This window comes from Ischnura elegans, chromosome 2, assembly GCF_921293095.1.
Source record: "Ischnura elegans chromosome 2, ioIscEleg1.1, whole genome shotgun sequence".
In the NCBI taxonomy this organism is placed as follows: Eukaryota; Metazoa; Arthropoda; class Insecta; order Odonata; family Coenagrionidae; genus Ischnura; species Ischnura elegans.
The window spans coordinates 16,900,969-16,922,108 of NC_060247.1; the positions used below are offsets into that span (position 1 = coordinate 16,900,969).

At 37.5% G+C, this 21,140-nt stretch overlaps 1 protein-coding gene across 3 annotated transcripts in view; it reads right to left on the bottom strand.

Moving 5' to 3' along the window:
• Positions 1–20,058, bottom strand: part of LOC124153447 — a 76,813-nt gene extending 56,755 nt beyond the window's left edge. For all 3 annotated transcript variants that reach the window (XM_046526603.1, XM_046526602.1, XM_046526601.1), the window contains exons 1-2: positions 19,921–20,058; positions 19,579–19,681 (exon numbers count right to left, since the gene is read on the bottom strand). The gene's annotated coding sequence lies outside the window, so the exon portion shown is untranslated. The remainder of the gene's footprint in view (positions 1–19,578; positions 19,682–19,920) is intronic.
• Between the last annotated feature and the right edge of the window lie 1,082 nt (positions 20,059–21,140).

A 21,140-nucleotide genomic window follows, 5' to 3' on the forward strand; every position in this document is an offset into this window, starting at 1 on the left:
TTTCAGCCGTTAATGAAGATAAAAAAAGCCTAAAAGGAGGACCAAAATAACGGAAAATAGCAACTAGTAGGCGAATGCAAACTGACAAGTAATTAATTTTAAGAAATTATAGATTTTATAAAATAACAGTGAAAATAATTTATTTCTGTCTGTGATCGAGGATCAGTCCGTTATTCCTGTCTGCTGTGATTCAGTTTGTAAGACCAATGTTTGGAGTAAAGGCCTTCAGCTTTAGTCATAAAATATATTGTGTTATCGAAAAAAAGGTATTCTAATTTTTGGGAACATTTTAATAGCAAAATAAAAATAAATTTTATATATTACTATGCATCTACGTATTTTTATGCTACTTTAGAATAATGTTAATATATTGTAGCGAGAAAAACTCAAGGGAGAGCTATTAGCCATGTGAGGATGTGAATGAAGCAGGGATATTTCTTGGTTTCAAAGGTCATGAAGATAACATGTATTTTGATTACATTACATTTTATCATAATTATGTTCATTAGGTCTAATGATAGCTGAAATCAAGGTTAGCCGATGCAGTTGTTGGTAGTGGTGTTTCGGTCTGATAGTAAATAGTTCCTGTGAAATGAATCTAAAAAATATTGCAGGAAGAGTTTGCGCATTGAGACGAATCTTAAGTTTTCAAGTGAACGCTTCGAGTTGCAGAGGATAAACAGTTGCTAAGACACATTTCATCGTATGAAAAGCTCATCTAAGCTATAAAAGGAGCAAAAATGAATTATAAGAGTTGAATTCTTGCAGCTGAACAGATTATGAATGAACAAGTGAATAAGAGAAGGGAGATTACTACCGTTAGGTCTTATCTAAGGTAGAACCAAAAGCAAACATGGGAACACGGAAAAGAAAGATGAGACTAGAAATTCCTATAAAGAGAAGATAGCCTTAAGATTTTTGCTCGACTCGAGCTCGCAAACTTGCTTTGTTATGAAGCTGATGGGAGAATCGTAGGGAGGCCTTAGAAACTTGGGGGCTGTAAAGTGTATACTCTGCGTCCAGTGAAATTTTATGTCATAGGCTTAGCTAATATAAGTGCTGTAATAAGAGTGCAATTGCTGGAGGAATTTATTACCTCGCGGAAGAGCTAAGTTCAAACATTTCGAAATCGTCATATTTTTAATCGGAAGTCTGACCGTGTTTTCGAGTTTCTTTCTTAAAATTGCCCGAAACAGGAACGGTTTTGTGCGGCATTCATCAACTTTAGAATATTTCGTTCATACGTAACAATGTGCTGTAAAAATAACGAGGAAATATTAATTACGAAGAAACTGAGGCTCTGAGGAGGGTCAATTGTGCAATTATGGAAATGATTGAGTTCTGTACCTTCCATTAGTTGAGTTTATAACGATTCGCTGTAGTGGTACGCTTTGTGATTAACAGCATCCAAAATGCAACAGAATGACATTGTCAACATCATTGTGTGCTAAGTATTCTCAGATATCATAATTGGACCAAATTGTCGTAGTTTATTTTTTAAACTCGATACGATTATATTCTAATGTGGGCAATATCAGCAAAAAGTATCAATATGAAAACCTTTACTACAGTAACTAGGAGAACACTCCAGCGACCGAGAGCTCTTCCGAAAGAAATAATCGATATCGCCCCAGCGCAAACATGTATTCTGTGCCCACTTGATAAAGTCATATCTGACCCGTCCTGCTTGACTGAGGGAGGCCTCATCGGTTTCGTTGTTCATGCCCGACGTTTGTTTGTGGACTTGGGCCTACCTAGGGTCGAAGGTTGGATTCAGGGCTGGTAAGACGTGGAAAGAAGTTTGTATTTATTTCTTACTGGTTAATTATTATGACAGGAATCGACGCTTCAGACCGAATTGGGATATTAGGATAAAAGTTAAGGAAAGGTAGAAGGGAGGTAGGTAGAATTTTTTCACCGGTATGGAACAAAATATTCGAATGACGGCATGCTAATCCCCTTTACGATTGACACGTTCGAAAGTTTTCTCACAACCTGCGACGTGGGTGGCCAGGGCATGGGTGTGGTCTTTCAAACCAATGTAAAGGCTCCATAAATGAAAAGATGGAGGATTTCGTTTTATTTAATGATTGATAATAATGCTGGAATTATTAATTTAAAATATTTTAATTTCGTTATCTAGTAATTATAGTATGGACTTGGACTATATGAAATATGGGCTATTATATATTGGACTATGTTCTGAGGTGAAGCGATTATGATTGAAAAATTCGTAAAAAACCGCCCCAAGTCGTTTTCGGACTAAATTAATTCCAACCCGTTACTTCCTATCCGTTAGGACTTTTCGGAGGAATGCAGTAACAGGTGTAGAGTCCTCGCGGTAGCTTATGTCCTCAATGTGTGGAGAGTAGAGAAGCCTTACTTTGTAAAAGGAGTGAATGATGTGAAATAAGGAGGAGGTAGGAAAATATGACAGAGAAAATGGCCCAGCGCATGACTCAGCACCTTTGCTTAGGAATGATATTTCGAGCCGTGTTGGACGATTCAACCCGTTTTGGCGCTCGCTGCCGCCCCTTAGGAAGTAAGTAAGAAAGCCCCCTACATAGCCCACCACGTCAATTGGATGTAGCATTGAAATTCGTAGAGAGAACGTAAAAAACGTTTGCAATGTAATTCGTAGACGCTATCCCGTCGGTGCTGCTCTGATTCGCGTGATAACTGGCTCATCGAAAGTAAGACTAATATCCCAAAATCGTCCACTGTTTCATAGATAATTTCGAAACTGCACAATCCAAAACAAACATTTTTGTTATGGTCATAAAAAAATATATTGCATTTCCATCATGGGCGACATCTATAGAGGTTAAAAATATCAAATAACGATATGCAGAATGTGAATGATTCATATATTTTGGTTTTAAGTTAACCGTTATTTCATTTATTTTAGCCGACATGTTCTGTTTTCATTAATCTAACATGATTTGACTTCAACTACAGAAATCGTTTGCTTATAGCCTAATAACTAAGAGGTCTGTTTACGAACCTAAGTTAATTTCTATTAGGGTTATCGATGTATAACTATTTTTATCAGTTTTTTTTGACAACATGAAATGAATATTCTAGCATTATCCGATATCTTTCATGTGCTCAAATACATACCACCATGGGAACCTTTGTAAAATGCGGATTTTCAAAGTAATTTTCAAATAAAATAGAATCAGCTAGTCTATTTTATTGGGCGCCAATGGACAAGGTATAATTAGGCCATATTTTGAAAGTCATAAATGACATACAGCGCCGAAACTTGGACATTTCGGAAGGAGGACGAGATTGGCTGGATGCCTTCGAGATGTGGTTGTGGAGGGGAATGGAGAAGGTGAAGTGGACGGATAGGAATACGAACAACGAAGTGCTAGCCATGGCGGGCGAAGAGAGGAAACGTCCGGGTGAAATAGGAGGAGACAAAGGGTTTGGATGGAGGGTTTGAAATGAGCGGGGAGAGGAAGTTAAAATACGTGTTATAAGGAATAACGTAGGAGGGAGGAGATGAAGTATAAGAAAAGGATTTATCGGTAGAATGAAAGGGAATAGGCCTTATTGTGAATGGGAAAGAGAGGTCCAGCGCGGTTATCGGTAGCTAACTCGCAAAAAGCTCCGTGTAAACCTACCTTCGGGTTGAACGCTTTAATAAATAAATTAAAATGATAACCACTTCCTTCATCGGCCAAGCCTCTAAGTGCATCTTCCATACGCCGTCAAATCGTGTGGCCCACACAACTCTGCCCGATCTTGCTGAAGAGAACGGTTTCGGTGCCGATGACTATGCACGCGTTGTTTACGGGCACGGGGGTGTTGTGTTGAGAGGAAGTCGACGGGGTTGAGAGGAAGCGGCGGGGGGGCGCTCTGTTGGGGTGGACGGGGCGGGTATGGCGGGGGGGCATGGGGGTTGGGCGTTGGTTGGGCAAAGGTGCCTCTCGACGCCAGTCGCCTCTCTATTCGCATCGTTCGCGGAACGGGACGAGTGCTCTGTCCACGCTGCTCCTACCCAACTTTCCAGGCCCCGTCGCCAGCATAGTAAGCTCAACGTTGAACTTTCCTGCGGTAAAAAGAATTACCGCGTCTTTCGTAAAATCTGGCGGCAAACGGGCAGCTCCAGCCGAGAGGGAATCTATGAAATTGGGCCGGACTTCGGGGTTGGGAGTGGGCTTGAAAGGATCTTACGTTGTAGGCGCCGCTAAACATCTCTACCATCATTTGAGGTGACCGCGACTCGGGAATAGAATATTTATATCAACACAATCAGACTATTTTACTCCATTGAAGCAGTGCAAACACTCTGCAGTGTCTCTGTCTCTAACTGCCGAGCTGTGAACAGTGCCCGATGTTGGCGATGTACAGCTAAGGCGAAAACACCTCCCACCTGTTCATTAATGGGTACTATGTAAAGGAAATAGACATTCCGGTACGCAAATATTTTCTCTGCTTGTTTGCCGCCAGCTTTTGTGAGGTCTGTGGAAATAAGTACCCGGGAGTTGGTGCGTGCAAGTGGGCCTGTTGGACCTGTTGTGTGTCGGCTGCCTCGAGCCCACCTCGAGCCATCCGGAGGGAGGCCCAGGGAGGAGTCCTTGCATTCGCAGTGGCGGCCTTCGGAACGCCGCGGGAGGATCTCGAGGTAAGGGGCGGGAGGGGAGTGACGTAGAGGATGTGCGGGGAGTTTGGGAAAACATCGGGAAGCTTTGACGAGGTGCGAGAGTTTCGTGGGAGGCGGGCGATTTGAGACGGATGGCCTGGCGGAAGAAACCTTGAGTTCCCGATGTACAGTGGGTGCAAAAAGTATTCGGACAGCTCTTGTTTCCAGCTAAAATTTTCATTTGCTTTGTGTTGCTCTTATGCCTTCGGCTTGAAATGATTCTCTGTGTGTACCATAGACGCTCTTTATTCATGCATGCACTGCAGCAATAGAAACAAATAACTTTTTGCGCGCGAAAGTTGTGCTTTTTCGTCCATTGGACTCACTTTATTGCAAAATATCAACAAATTTTCCTTTTTTCAACACGTAAACCTATACTAGAACAGCAAATCATAATACTACATTCATGTTGAATCCGAAGAACAAGTGCAACGGAGTCAAAATAGTAATAGTGGCTGGAAGCAAGAACTGTCCGAATACTTTTTGCACCCACTGTTAGGCCAACGCTCGCCCCCATTAAGAAGGCGCATCACTCCCGCTCAGTCGTATTTGTAATGTGATGGTATTTCAAAACTTACGCTAACATCTTAAAATGTTTAGAGCATATAGATTAATTATTAGTTGCATTTTAAAGTTTAGATTAAAACTTTGAATATTTAAAGCGTTTCAAATTTAATTTTTTCCACCCAATGAAACACTACCTAAGGCGAGTATTTCAAATTTGAGATAGAGCCAAATGAGATATCTCCATATTCAATGAGAATTATAGATGATAGGTTAAGTTTTGAACAAGTTATGCGTCAGAGAAAATTATTGGAGGAGCGGCAGTGATGAGTTTCCTCAGAGTACGCGTCACTCCTGCTTGATCGGTCGTATTTTATCATGATTTCATGACATATGTATTCATTCAAATTTGCTATAACGTTTTAAATTAGCAGGGTATAAAGAATGGTCCCTTTTAAAAATTATCTGTGTCTCCAGTAAAAAAATGTGACCTAAGTTCCTATATTTCTTAGTATTTCAATATTTGAGCTAGTATAAGATACCTTGTGACTAGCGTCCTCTCTAATGTCCTGAAAATTTCAAGATGATAGAGTAAGTATTAAATAAGTAAAACATCAGGAAATCAAAACATAATACAAGTAGTCAAGTAGATTATTCTCTGGCAACTTGCAATAAATGGGGAAAAATATTGTGTTTGTTTATCATAAATATTTCTAGATTTTTCACTTGAGTCTCATAGACAAGTCTCTAAGTCATAAATGCATGCCTCTTAATAGAGTTGTACCTAATATTGCAGAGTAGTTAAAGCATTTTTTTCTTTATTATGTTGATTAAGATGTGGAAAAAGTCCTCATATGAACCTTTGGACGGATATTTTGTTTCTGGATGCCGAGGATACTTAAATATTGGTTTAAAAATTTATATGTGTAGAGGTAGAAAAGTAAGAGTAAACGGCGTATTAGATGAATGTCTTAATATCTATTGCAAACACTCAAGTAAGTGCCTCTGATATGTTTTTTTTTAAAGGGTAGTTTTCTTCATCAAAGAAAACGAAAGGCATTGATTGCGATTCGTTACCCACTGTGCATTCATAATATACAAATTATTTCGTTTTAGAAATCCCAGTTTGGACGAATGTTAATGGTCAATTTTAACCTCATTTGAAAAAGGCCAGATTGGCGGCAATACGATGCCACTCCACGTGACGTCACAGGGACCAAGTTTCTATACGAGTAGATATGAGTCTTACATCGTCTGAGATTACCAATGCATGCATGAGGCACAGAGCTCAGGGAAACATCTCTTAATAATCACATATTAAAATTGCCTATGGTCCTTCCTTATTTCCTTCGTTTGATAGGGTATTAATAATCCTTATTTAAGCCAAGTGTTACCTGCTAAAAGGGTACTCTACACTACCGCCATGCTCGGCAGCAAATAGCCTACATCGTAGCCGCGTTCATAGCCTCGCACCCAGGTGGCCTCACACAGCAGCAGCGAGACATCACACGGGCTTTTCCCAGCATTCATATACCTAACCGTTGCGTTTTCGCGTGCTTGAAAATTTTCAGTTTTCATTTAATCGCGAAAAATAGATATCGTCATTGAAAAATCTAAAAGCGTGAAATATGCACTCCAGGAGCATTGGGCAATAAAAAATAATAGGAAACCACCCTATTCTTTCATCTAGCAGTTTCCTGGACTCTTCGTTATGTTGGGCAATAGCTTGTTGTGATTGTAGGAGATTTTTCATGAATTAGAAGTTACGAAAACGTCATCTTAGTACGCGCGCGATAAAATGCCACACTCCCACGACCTGTTTCATTTGAAGTCTCATCGATCCATCCGTTGTGCATTGCGTCAATTGATTAGTGGGAGTATAATAGGAGACGCTGCTTGTTTGTTATCCCCCGTTTGTTCGTAACATGGAATCGAATGAACTTAATGAAAAACCCAATCTACGTGTATCATTTTCTGAGCCGCTGAGTTAAAGACCGTCACGGTTCACATTTCAAGGTGAATGTCAACGTGGCATTTCTGACTTTACCGTCGAATTAGGTTCGTTTTTCTCTAAATATTTTATTGGATGAGAAACAAAGAGCAAATTTCTTGTCGAATGGTAGTACCGGCCTCTTTCAATTCGTTTTAATATTGAAAATAAAGGGATGGGGCATTATTTGTGAGATAAAGTGTGATTATTCTCATGAGATATCTCAAATTATTAAACAATTTCTGCGCAAAATTCCTGTTTGAGCATATGACTTAAAGATGCAAGAACATTCTTTCTTAAAATTAATAGTATTATTAACATAGGGTTATTTTTTGAAGTAGTTGTTTAGTGTTCGAAAGCTACATAGCTGGTCACAATAAATAAAATCAATTATGTTCCGAAAATGGGCAGCCAAAATTCCTCTATTTAATTTTATCCGTTAAATGAATTAACTTATACCTACCTAAATATATTCTCTGATAAAATAATTATCCATGATCTTTTTAAGACATTTTTTTGACGTATAATATAACGTGACTTAGATTTTAATGTATAAATTAGTCCCAAACTCGTATCATTCGGGATGATATCTCGTATTTTCATCTGTCAAAATTTTCAGCGACGTTTTTACTGCATGACTGAATTAACTCTTGGTTCTTAATGGTTATCGTGACCCTTTAAAGACATTTTGGCTCACGAAACGAAAGTATTTATAATGAAATAAAAAAATACAATTTTTTATTGAATTACAATTGTTTTTAACTATTTAACTATTGCTAAATTATATAATTCATAGAGAATATATAAAATGTATGGCTACCATCGCTGCGATTAGCCACATGAATACCCGTACATTTTCTTGGAATTAAGGGCGCGATATTATTATGGAAGTGTGTGTTTACTTCTGAGTCTCCTTTGTTTTCTCATATGTAGTGCAAAACGGGGTGCGGTGGCAATGATGTTTACATTGTCAATTTTGGATGACAAGGACAAAGAGGAGGATTTTTGTGACGCATAAACGAGGTTGATTTTATGGTCTCTGAATCATAATTCGGCCGAAAGAGAGATAGGCAAGGCGAAAGGATCAATATATTGGGTATTGGTGATGCCGGCAACTTCAATGCTGACTGTGAGTCATGTGAAAGCAAGTTGTATCAAAGACAGTATTCTGTTTACTGTCGCTTCGCTGGGGACTGCGGCGAGTGTGTATACATGTAGCGCCGAGGCTTTCCTTTGGATATCCTTTGAAGTTGTTATCCTACGTCGCCTTTCGGTTGTCCGCGATGCAAGAGGGTTTCTTCGTCGCACAATGGATAGGGACTGGCGAGAGTCCCTTCCAAGTCCCCGTTTTAGTTTGTTCAATGGAGCATTGACTCTTTCATTGAGGCTGTTTACTCTTGCGGCTATCGAGTTTTGAGCCATCGCGTTTAACATAATCTAGGTCAGTAAGAAATATATCCCAGTGTTTCTCACCTGAAGTGGCCAGCCTAGTCTTTGTATTGTCTAAGTGTGTGACAATTCTGAACTCTGTTTTTGAGGTAATCTGTATGAAACGATTATATTTGTATACAATGCAGCAATTTTGACTTGTTCGGAACGAAACTTCTGATAGCACACCGGATACAAATGTGAACAATTTAAATTGTGTCGAAGGACGTCGAACAATTCTGAACTCTGTTTTTGAAGTTTTGACAAGAGGAATCATATTCTGATATTTATCTTATATAAAATTCTAACAATTACGAGTGAGAGTACATAATTTGGTCGATGCACTGGTTGGATTAAGCACTAAAATAGTTTTGATTTACAGTTTTTTCTTCGGAATGAAGAATATTTCTGGGGGTAAAGACAAATAATGATCATGCCATATAAATTAACCTTTTTTATAGGAATAACTGTACAGTACTTGAGTGGCGGTGCGTTACACATGAGCATGTCAATAATTTTCTGAAATAAGTATCTATTATTGGAATGCATGCAGAGTGAGGTAGAACAGCGACTAATCGATAAGATATTTTGTATTAATTTTTTGAAATAAAGCTTTTATCTCATAATTTTTGTCCAAATTTTGTGTTTATTGTAAAATTTATTACTAAAAATTACCTTTTGCAATCAAAAGTATTTTGGAACCAAGTATTTACTTTTTATTAGTATTAGAAATTGTAATGTCTTCCTTCATATGTTACAGTTTCAAACGCTTCATTTTAGTTTATGTTCAGGAACTAGGTTATTTTTTATATCAATAAAACTTGTTCTTGTTTTAATGCGTAAGTATATATTTTGTAGTTGTATTTTTTGAACGTTTTCGATGATTTTGTGAAATATAATACTTGGGTCTACTATAGCTTTTATTCGCTACAATGTACCTCTTGATAAATTTTTGCCCTGACTTTAAACGACTTGATACCTTAGATCCACAGTTACCATTTGGAAATACTCGTAAACGCTTACTGCTGGGCACATGCATGGCAGGAATATTTCAAGGATCGATTCAGGGTCAGAATGATTCTAAGAATTTCAGATCCATGGAAGCTTTTATACTTGAAGACCCCCATTGCGGCGTGCCACTGCTATATTCAGTGAGATTCTGTGTGTTTTTTCTCCCCTCAAAACGTGCCTTCGGTCAGGCTCGGGAAAATGATCCCACTTATGATCGTGCTCTATCTTCCTGCTATCGGAGTTATTCTTGGTATTTTTTGAAACGTAACTCTTTACCTCTTATGAAAAAAATTCTAACTCTAAACGTAAACACCCCAACTGCTTCTTCCACATTCCTTCCTCGAGAAGTGGAGCATTGGTGACGATATCATGCACCGGTTGAGGTAAAAGTACGATCAAGTGCTTATCCAGGGTCACACCGTGCGCAAAAAACTTCGCTAACTATTATTTGCTATTTGAAGCAGCTTAGGGAGTGAGTCAAGCAGGAAAACATTGGAAAAACGTGGCTTAAGACGGTAAAGTGGTAGGAGAACTTCAATGGCAGAACAAAGTGTGGTGTGAGGTTATGTATAGACGTTATTACATGCATTTTGGTAGAAATAAGGATTATTTTTGAGATCGAAAATAAGCGTTGAAGAATGTAAAATAATCATGATTTCGCTCTTTGTTGATCGGCAGAACGTTTGTAGCAGCCTTAGTTATTGTTTTAAATCCCGAAGCTGTTGCTTTACAGAAGTAAGTATTGATAGATGTTCTTTTGGGTAGCTCATGCTTGAAACTATTGGCAGTTGATATTTATGGAGGTCGTTGCAATAGACTCTCCGGATTTGTAATATTTGTACTTAATTTTAGGTTTTAGGAGGCGTTACTGCTTCAAATCCAAACCAAGTTCCCGTGTAATATGTTTTCTTGGTTTTGCGATCCGTGTTTCCTACGTTCATTCAAGTAAATTGCAAGTAGTTGCTAAGAAGTGACAACTGTATAATTCATTTTTGAACAAATATTGGCTCTATGAGGAAGAGAATTATGTTTGTGCAAGTGATGTTTCACTTCAGTTTACCAAGAAATTTAACTGCTCTATAAATGCCATTGTATAGCTTTCTGTTTTCCAGTACTTTGTGTATTTTGGAGACTATTTTTATTTTTAAATAGCAGACTGGTCTTGTGGCTCACGAAACATTAATTTTGGCATTTTCAGCGTTGGTTTTTCCAACCCTTTTTCTAAGAAAAAGTGGAGAGACGGCTACATTAAAATGGGTTATCAAAATAATATCAGTCAGCATACAAATGGTATACTTGAGATTATGGACACAAAATTCATTAGTGTGGAGAATGCATGTGTACTCGATCGATAGCAAAAAAACTTGGTATCCGATGATGTACGGGGATATTCTTGATGGCCTTTTTATTTCAGTGTAATCTAATGAGGTAATAAATATTAATCCAACACGATGGATCTATAATATATGCTCCGAATCTCCTGGTTTCATGAACATGATTTAGGACCGGACAGTTGTAAAATAGTGGGAAATGTTCAATTATTTTTTTACTTTGGAAAGGTTATTTTCACCCTTTAGATTTTAATTTTGTGTATTCACCTCCTTATTAATGCAAAATTTTAAATACACGTCTGTTGACATAAAAAAATACTTCTTCCATTCCTATGTGGTGAAGAATTGGAATGACAAATCCAGTGGCCCTTTCAGATGATGTAGCCGAAAGTGACTTTTCTTCATTTTGATTGGAATTTAGTTCCCGCTCATTATGGATGTTGCTGTCACTTTGTGCCGCTACAGATCCCAGTCATCTGAGTTCTTAGAGATAATTTCCCTTTGATTCATACTTATCAAGAAGTTTCATCTCCGTGAATCCAGTAATGAATCGTTTCGAGTGCTTGTCTAAGCGTTTTCACCCATTTTAAGGTCTTTAAATCCCTTTTGTAAAACTGGGTATCCCTTATGGGTACCAGTCTATATTGTTATTGTTTATTAATTGTATTGAGTCTAATGGTGAAGAGGGCTGCCACACGAGTTGGGTTGATTTGGGGTGAATATAGATTTATCAGATAAATTTTGTTGAATTAGATCATTTTCGTTTCTTTGAACAGCCTAATGAAGTGATTGATGGAAAACTTATGAATTCGAAAGAGGCAGATGTGGGAATAAGTTTAGAATATGCAGGAAAGTTTTTAAACCGTGTGTTAGAGTGTTACGCTGTCCCAAGCGTGTCCGGTACAAATCGCGGCGAATCCTTAGGAAACCTCACTGAAAAATCTCCAGGTTCGAGCTTCGAAAGGAATTGGGTCAAATGGGAAAGGATTTGAGCCCTATTCTGAAAGAATGAATTCACACATCCGTGACTAAGTCCGAGCTGAGATTTACCCTCACCTATCATCACCAATTTACGGTTTGAATCTCTGTGTGAATATTAGGCGAAAGTAGAAATATGATTTGAATGATGATTTAAAACTGAAGCCTACCCTACTTGCGGTGGAACTTGTAGAGTAATGCAATTTCTTCTGGATTCTAAATTTATCTAAAATTCTAAAGTAGTTCTACAATTTATAAGGGAATTTTACGAAGGAAATAAGTGTGTAATATTTTCATGGGAATCCCAAAATATGATCTCCAAATTTATCCGTCGTATCCTCAAAACTCTTCTCCATATTCTCACTTTCAGCTTCTTTTCTAAGATTACTTCTCTATTATTATCCATACATAATCTTGGTTCGAAACTTTTTACCAATTATCGATAACCGGTAAAATTTTTTACTCTTTATTATTAAATCATGTATTTGTTATGCAAAATTTTTCGTCACAGTTTTCTTTTTTTGTTTAAATACCATAAATCATATTTAATATCTATTGTTAAAGAGTGTAGGGTAAGGGAAGATATAGGGTAGCATACTTGAAATAAAATATACTGACGGTGGGTATCATAACATGACGATTTGACAGGTTGAATTAGAAATTAAAAATATGACTAAGAATAAAGCATCTCCTGGAAGTAATTCGAAATTTCTCCTCATGGTTGGGTCTTGTAGCTTCCATATCTGAGAAAACAATGGAAAGTCGAATCTACTGATCGACGTGGTCATGAATATCTCGGATAGCGTGTGAGTGGGAAAGCCCCTAAACATGAAGCGCTTGCTTTAGCGCTTGTTTACATGGCTAGGAGGCTATTTCCGCTGAAGTCGCGGGAGGCAGACGATCTCGTCTAATTTTACTTTCTTAAACCATGAGGTTTTTGATCTGAAGTGTGCTAATTCTTTTGGGAACAAAATATTTAGACGTGTTTGCGTACAGCCTGAACTTGGGTTGGCAAGACTGGCTCAGCCGCCTCCGTTATGTTTCGCCTCCGTTATGTTTCGAGGTTGACCTTCAGGCATTGCTCATGCGTTCAATGTCTACGGAGAGTCTATTTGACTCAATTTGGTTGCGGTTATGGTGCAACTTGACCATTATCTCCTCCCCAAGAGACCTAAGCATAATTTTGGTGGCAGAATACCCTCTTGAACTGACAGCAAAAACATTTCACCTTCGAAAAAAACCATGAATATTTTTGTTTTAAGAAGACCGAGAGAGAAAGTTTTCTTGCGAGTTACTCATAATGCGAGGAGACAGAGGACACTTGAGTCGTCCAAAGGTCGCCGAGAAACACAGTAAAGTACAAATAATACTAATATGCTTTTAAGTGCCCTGCGAAGGTAATACTCCAATAATTTTTCACTCCAGTTGATATTGATGAAATGAGTTGATATTAAAAAAAGGTTACTGAAGAGTCGTAAACTTAATGCCTCTGGAGACATTTTGTTGAGACATTTGTTTGACATTTGCTGTTCTGGAACTCAGCCACACGAGAAGGGTTGACGTGGGGTGAATTTAGATTTATCAGAAGATTTTCGTTGAGCAGTCCAATGACGTGATTGATGGAAAACTTTTGAATTCGATAGAGACGGATGTGGGAATGTGTTTAGAAGATATAGGTAAGTTTTTAAACAAGGAGAGAATCCCAGTTAGCTAATGAGAGAAGGCAGAAGGTTAGGTGACTTTTTTGCTAGACGATAACGGCTTTGGCCGCTATGTAGAATGTAGGGTTAGGAAAATTGAGTAACTAAATTATGAATCCCGTAAATTTTATTTTCGGAATCGCACTAAAGTTTCTGATGGTGTAAGGAATGGTTATAACTGTCGTTGAGGTAACTGATTTTCGATGTCGGAGTACCACAAGTAAAATTTCAGGTTGGAGGTATAGTTTCTCATTTTCCCATCAAGTATTTGATCTTACGTTTCATTTTCTGTATTAATGAATATTATCATTGTTTTTACTTTACAAATTCTCGTTTATATAAAAATCCTACAAGCGAAAATTGCTTTACGACTCTTAGTCAGTGAATGTTAAAATAAAGAGTGGACCAAATTATGATTAATTTTGCCCCAAGCACAACGCTGATACTTATTCTAATTATCTCTCTTTTTAGTATTGAAATTCAGTACCGATGTAAAGAGTCATCGCAAAAATGCTCTGCCTAATTAGCATGGGAGGCAAAAGTGATTTTCTACGTTACTATCTTCATTTATTATCAGCTTTTTTTGAGAAAAGATACTCTAATATTAACGCTGTGGATTATAAATATATTTTTACTAATCCTGGAGGTTTGAATCATTCTCATATTTTTAGCCACTAATGAATTCATGGCTTCATTCAATCATGAATCAAACGTTAGTATGAGAATCAACTTCGTGTTTGAGTTTACTGAAACTTAATATGGGAATCTTGTGTTTTTGGGTGATACTAGAGTTGAGGGAGATGTCGACGCAGAGGAGTATTTGGAGCACCATATTGACTCTCATAGAGGAGTCCGCATCGTCGGAAATGTCCAGGGGAAATTCGATAGAGTGCGTAAACATTCGGTGGGTCAAGAAAGGTCTCCGTGGGCTGTTTGCTTAAGCAGGGAGTCTTCCTAGCTCGGAGAGCATGACGATCCTCTTGAGTCTCTTGAATGCTGGCAACCACAAGAACACGATACGAGAAAGGTACTTTTTTGCGATGTACCCTTGTGGTGCTTTGGCTTCGTTCATGTGGTAAAAGATTCGTGGACAACAAAGCCACAAGAGGGAACTATTTTTTTTTTAGAAAATATACGAGAAAATTGGGCTAAGTGAAGGAGTTATACCAACGAAGTACATATGTAGTGATTGATGGAAAGTGACTCAGAGAAACTTAGTGACCATAATGACGAAATGTGCAAACCCAATTCTCGAGAATTTGAGAGAAAGTGGTCAGTGCTTTTTTTGGATTATGCTAGTGTGCTTCCTCTAAATTAGATACAGTTAGCTATGGTTAATGTTGAGACCAAATAATTTTGGTTTGGTCGAAATTGTCACATTTGTTCGAATATCTATTTCATCAGAAAAAGTATGTTTTGCACTAAGCAAAAGCTAAAAAATGAAGTAGTAAAGATAAGTGCAGCGTGAATAATAAGATACAGTTCACTTTTTGGTCTTGGGAAGATGAGCGGGAAACAGTGAAGTAAGTGCCTTGAAGAATGCTCAGTGAACCTACGGTACGGAGGGCACCTCCGAACGTATAATGCAAAGGGAAACCAGCGGTAAAACGTTGGACCAAAGAATTTCAAGGTAAATGGAAACTTAATTTTTGATGTGCAATGGATTGTGCTTTTTTTACTCATCATATTAAATAAATAAAGATGTTAGATCAACTCCAGATGGGTGAATATTGAGCGCGATTAGAAAGGAAGTTACACGTTTTCTCGGTTCAATTTGATATTTATTTGATCCGTTTGCACACACTAGGAACGCAAATAAATAATGGGATTTCGAGGTTAATGCTGTGAATTTAGGTACCTAAATGGTTAAGGTAGAAAAATACTCTCGTATATTCTAGGAAAGATTTAAATTGTGCAAAATTAATGAGTGAATAGGGGTATATGGTAATGATCATGGCATCGTTAGTAAAGAAACACTAATTTCTCTTTTTATAATGTAAAAAGAAACTGTATTCTAGTTTATATTTGTTTACAATTATTACCAGCGATGCAAATAGCTTAAATCCAAAGATTGCTCAAAAGAGCGAAATTTCGGCCTCGACGACGCTATATATTTTTTTTTTGGGTAACGCCGTGAAGTTTTAAATTTTAGTCAAAAAAGGTTTCAAAAGCCAATTGGTATCATTTATAGTTTCAGTGAGGCTTTGAGAGTAAATGTTTTACTTGCGAATGCTCGAGATGTTTCCTTCTCGGGTGGAGTACGATGTTTGCAGTGAGATTTGTTTATGCTCAAAGCCTTGTTTTACATAATTTTCTTTATGTAATACAGGTCTGTAAAAGCTCATCAAAGAATTTCTTTAGCCATGGTCCTGATTTGTGTCCGGTGTTGTGTAACTTAAACCGATGTTACTGTAAACATTTTTATACCGTGAATCGTTTTCAGTGGTTTTAAGAAGGGAGGAATTAAAATGAGCTCAAATAGAAACATGGCTGTGTTGAAGATGTCAACTTGGAGGGTGAGTAGAGGATATTCCTGGGTGAGGTATGTAAGGAGCTGAATCGATGTGTACCAAGAGGCGAGGGTTGGTGGGAGTGATAAAGAGAAGGGCTCTGGATGAACTGTCATGGGAGAGAGTGGAAACGAAGTTTATGCATAGATCGAAGAGACGAAATATGTATGTCGATCAGGCATTGGGAGACTTAACCGAATAACATATATGAGCTTCAATACATTGCATACGGTTTTGGATATGACAGAGCTGTTATTGGGAATGTTTGCGGCTTGAGAGGTTTACCTCTTGGCTAGTTGTTCACTGATATAGGCTAATCAAAGAATTTTTCCCTAATAGAGGCCTTTAAATGTTGTACTAATATTTTTTAATTTTCAATGCACTTGGCATTTATTTTTCCCTTAAGCGTCATTTGAATCGGGTATGCTTTCGTCGACGCTCGGCATCGAGACTTCATTTGTATGGTAGTGTCCTACTATGTGTGTTTGCAACTCCTTATATCCCATATTGATCGTTATTCTTTTTGAAAGACTATAGACTTATGGCCCTTAAAATTATTATTTCATAGTTGCATTCCTATTATAATTTATGGTATTCAAATTCTAATTTAAACATTAATTTCTTAGAATTTTTTCGCGGGTCCAAACAGTCTCACTTACAGATGTATTATGCATATAATCCAGTTTTCATCTGCTCATTTTCCATTTTATGTTTCACATTTCATGAGCAATTGACCTATACGGCATAATGAAAAGGCTCTAAAAATGATGTGATGCTCTGGAGCGAAGGGTGGTGGAATGAGTGTTTTTAAATTATCTTTTTTGGAAGTGAGCTGTAATTTTGTCAAAGGGTGCAATTAGTATCCTTGACGTTCGGCCTTAGCAGTGAGGGGGGACGGATTGGTTCTCGCCGCTCGTGTTTCCTGGGGCCAACTCCCCGAACTGAGTCTTTTTCCCTCGACTCTCAAACCCTTATCCTATTCCAGCCTCTCCCCTTTAACCGTGTTCCACGGCTCACGGTCGGCGCCTAACCCGCGCCACTTCGCCCACCGCTCCCCTCGGCACCTCTTTCCGGCCAATCACTCGGGGTGAGGGGATGACCGCACCACCACAAGCAAAGCGCACGACTTCCGTTCGTCGTCAAATCGAAAATAGCCGCTCGACTGCGCGGACATGCGCTTCGTGTCCCTCGTCTTTTCTTCCCTCGCTCTCATGCCTCGGGAGGCTCTGATTAAAAGTCATTTCATCGCTTATTAGGGCCTCATAAAGGGGGAGACCTTTTGTGGCGCCCATCTTGTTGTTTGCTCTGCTCGGTCAACGCGCTTTGTTCTCGCCGATGGACGTGGCGGAAGGCGAACTCTTCCGGGAGGGGCCTTTGCCATCATCGCTCCATCCTCTTCGCCCCGAGGCGAAAGGTGTTCGCTCGCTAAATCCGTAATAAACTCAGCTCTGCAATTTTTGTCGTCTCGAACTACGTTTCCTTCAACCTAGCGTGTAAGTATATTAAGAACTGGTTTATGTATACAAGTTAATTCCTTAGGAAGTGTTGAGGTAAAAAAGTATCGAGTTCTTCTCAGTTAACACTTGAAGTTTGAGGAGGCTCCGTTTTTTTCTTGTATTAGAGCAGTTGTATTTTTACTGTTTGCTGAAATAAGACTTCAACTTGGCTCCTCGTTATAGTAATTGGAGGTACATTGAAATTTATCGGTAAAGAATCATAGGTATCGTATCACAAAAGTAATGCATGGGAGTACAAAATCAAATACTTCGATATTCTATTGGAAATAATTGAAATGCATAAATGTCACCGAAGCTGACATGATAGTATTGGAAGGAACTTCATAAAATGTGGCAAAAAATATTTTTGGGAGTAAAATAAATGTATGAAAAGGTACTCAATGCATACAAAAGAGGTATGGTGGAAGTAAAAATTTCTATTGTATTTGCATATTATATTGCATATTAATGTGATGCTATTAAACTTGTATATTTCTTAATTTATCTCATTCGTTTTCCTCTTTTAAAAAACCACTGAGTTTTGACGTCTCAAAAGGAAAGTGTGGATGGAATTAGATAGTGTTTGTTTACGATGTTAATTAACATCGTGTTCATGGAGTTATTATAAATTTCTCTTGCTTCTCTGGGTTTGCAGCTTCTATCGTCATGGGTGTATGTTGATTCGTAAATGCATATTAGGGAAATAAATAAGTGAAAATTTTGTGTAGGAAAAGGATCATATTGCGTACCATATTAATTTCTAAAACTTAGCAGTATGCATATTCAGGTTTAACAGTCAATTTACATGATTTCCGTTCGCTTTGAAAACACGTGTTTATCTCTGCCATTTGATACCTCAGTGTTACCTATCTTTTTTCGAAAACTCCATCGCTTAGAACGCCTGACTTGAATATTATCGAAGCCAACCACTGTAGTTTCAACGTACGTGATGTTGAAGAAAAATTTGGTTCTTGATTTAAAAGCATAATTCAGACAGTTATAATATTTTTTTGTTTTAGCTTGATAGTTCGTGTAAAAGCTGAATAACCTGGAAGTTTTTGTCCAATGGAATATATTTTAGTAAAATCGCGTTTAAATATGCTTTAATTAGCCTCAAATGATGCATTTGAAGACTGGTTATTAGTTATCCATATCCCCAATTCTAAAGCCTAGTAGTTTTTTATATTTTATATCGGCAAAGAGAGACATATTTATATGCCGAAAATATTAATGTCGTAAATTTGGAGCATTAATTTAGGATGAAAAATCTTGATTACGAAAGGGGAAGCTATATAGATTGGCGTAGGCCTATAAGAAATTGTGGCTAGAAATATTGGCAATAATATTGCTAAGACTTAAATTTTCACATATAATCGTTACTCGGTATCAAACGCCATTCTCCGATTTTTTTGTCTTTTCGCTTTATTGGTCTGACAGACATATATGGACCGAACACAATTCATTTCCGGACCGGAGTTTCATTTAAAATGCGGTGTAGATGTGTATAAAATTTGAAAAAAAAATAGTTAAAATAATTTCACGCTGCTCCAGGCAGTTTAACTGTCTACTTTTCCTTATGAAATGCGTTTACCTTGATAAAATCACTGAAGTTAGTAAGTCGTAAATATACTAAACGACGGAAACATAAAGACAAACGAATTATTTAAGTTGAAAAATGTTCGTCAATGAAATTATCTAATTATCCAAAAAATTTAATTAACTTAAATTTCACCCTTTTATTAGAAGAATTATATACTAGTCTAAATGTATGACTGTTGTAAATGTGAATTAAAATGGTATCCACCCGCGGCAGTCTTGACCCAATTTAAAACGGACCTACATAGAATAAAATTGGCATAATATAATTACCTACATTGCCTCTACTATTGTGCTGTATATGGACTCTGGGCAAAATCTGAGAGCAAATGGATTGGCACGTGAGGACGAACAAAAATTAGAAAGAACACTTTGAGACTTACCAAACGCCAGTACCTTGGAGATTCTGAGCGATGTAAAACTCTTACTTTTTGGTGGTCGTTTTCTGACACATCGGCATTAAGGGTGTAGGTTTCAACAAGTCTTCTTTATTTGAAAAATGAAGAAAAAAGGCCGATTAAAAATCAATTAAAATAATGATTTCCATCTTGTTAACTTCAAATGGTGCAATATTATTGGGATATATCACTTGGCTCAAGTCATTATGTTAATCATTAACGCGATGTAAACAAATTTCACATTTAGTAATTAGGCATAAGATTTCCCTAATGTAATTTCTAGTAAATAGGAATAATGGATTACTTATTGACTCAACCTTTACTTACTTGTTTACGAGTCCTTATAATTCATACAGGCGTGGTAAGATATTGAGACCATGCTGCCGGATAACTTCGGTCTATTGGTAATGCATCAAAAAATATTCTTATGTCTATTGAACTAGTCTTAAATTACCAATTAGCTTGTTTACTAATAGCAACAGCTAATAACTAGCTTTTTTCACTTTTATTTATATAAACTGCTCCTTGACAACAATAGGTGCCGTATATTGGTACCGCGTGCTAGCACATGCTTGTGTGTTCATGTCTAATTAAGTGCCGGTTTTATAATGTCTAGTTAAACTTCACGTTAACTAACGTGGAGATAACGGTAACGTGGAGTTTGACGAGAGGTTGAGTTTTATAAAGCAAATCCATGTGATGCTATTATCTTCCGTTATCAATCATCCTATCAGCTAAGAAAATGTCCTTAAAATTTATGGAACTCAATTGAAAAAGTGTAGCAATGCATTGCCTGTATTTAACAAGGTTGGTATCTATTTTGCTCATGTTACTTGCCATAATTATTAGCTATCACCGCTACTGGTAATCAAAACCAGCGCATGGAATGTTTTATTTCTTGATATTAGGACATTCTGCACGTTTTTTCTTATATCAAATTTTGGAATAAAAAATTCATTGCCGAATTCGTAAATAAGTTTTTGTGAATGAAGTGCCTTTTTGTTTTATTTATCGTAGAAAGGCCGGAATATACAGGTGAAGACTCTTTGATGGCAGTTTCATAATGTGTAATGCGGAAACGTGGACCTTGAGAAAGAAGGATACAAAGCGCTGTAGGGGAATGAAGGAAATGAAATGGGCGAAGAAAAAATGTAGGAGGAAGGGCTCCATAGGAGTGCTAGGAGGGGGCAATGGATAAAAGAATTAAGAGATGATAAAATACACCATATAACAAGGAGCGAGTGAATGCCTATATTCGTCATTCAAGATGAATATCAGTGATATTGTAGCTCGTAGGAAATTAGGCAATATTCGTAAGAAACGTAAAAATAGAAATAAAGGATAAATAAGGGAGCAAAATTACATGTCCAAGCGAAAATATATTTCTTGGCTATTTCACCCTTTCTTTAAACGAAGAGATGAGGCCACTGCAGCCAAAAATGAAAATTTATGATTGCATATCTTTTCCCATTTAGTTGAATATATCCGACAATTTTTTCTTTGTGTTGCGACTGGTTAAAGTTCCACTTATATATGCGGAGTGCAAA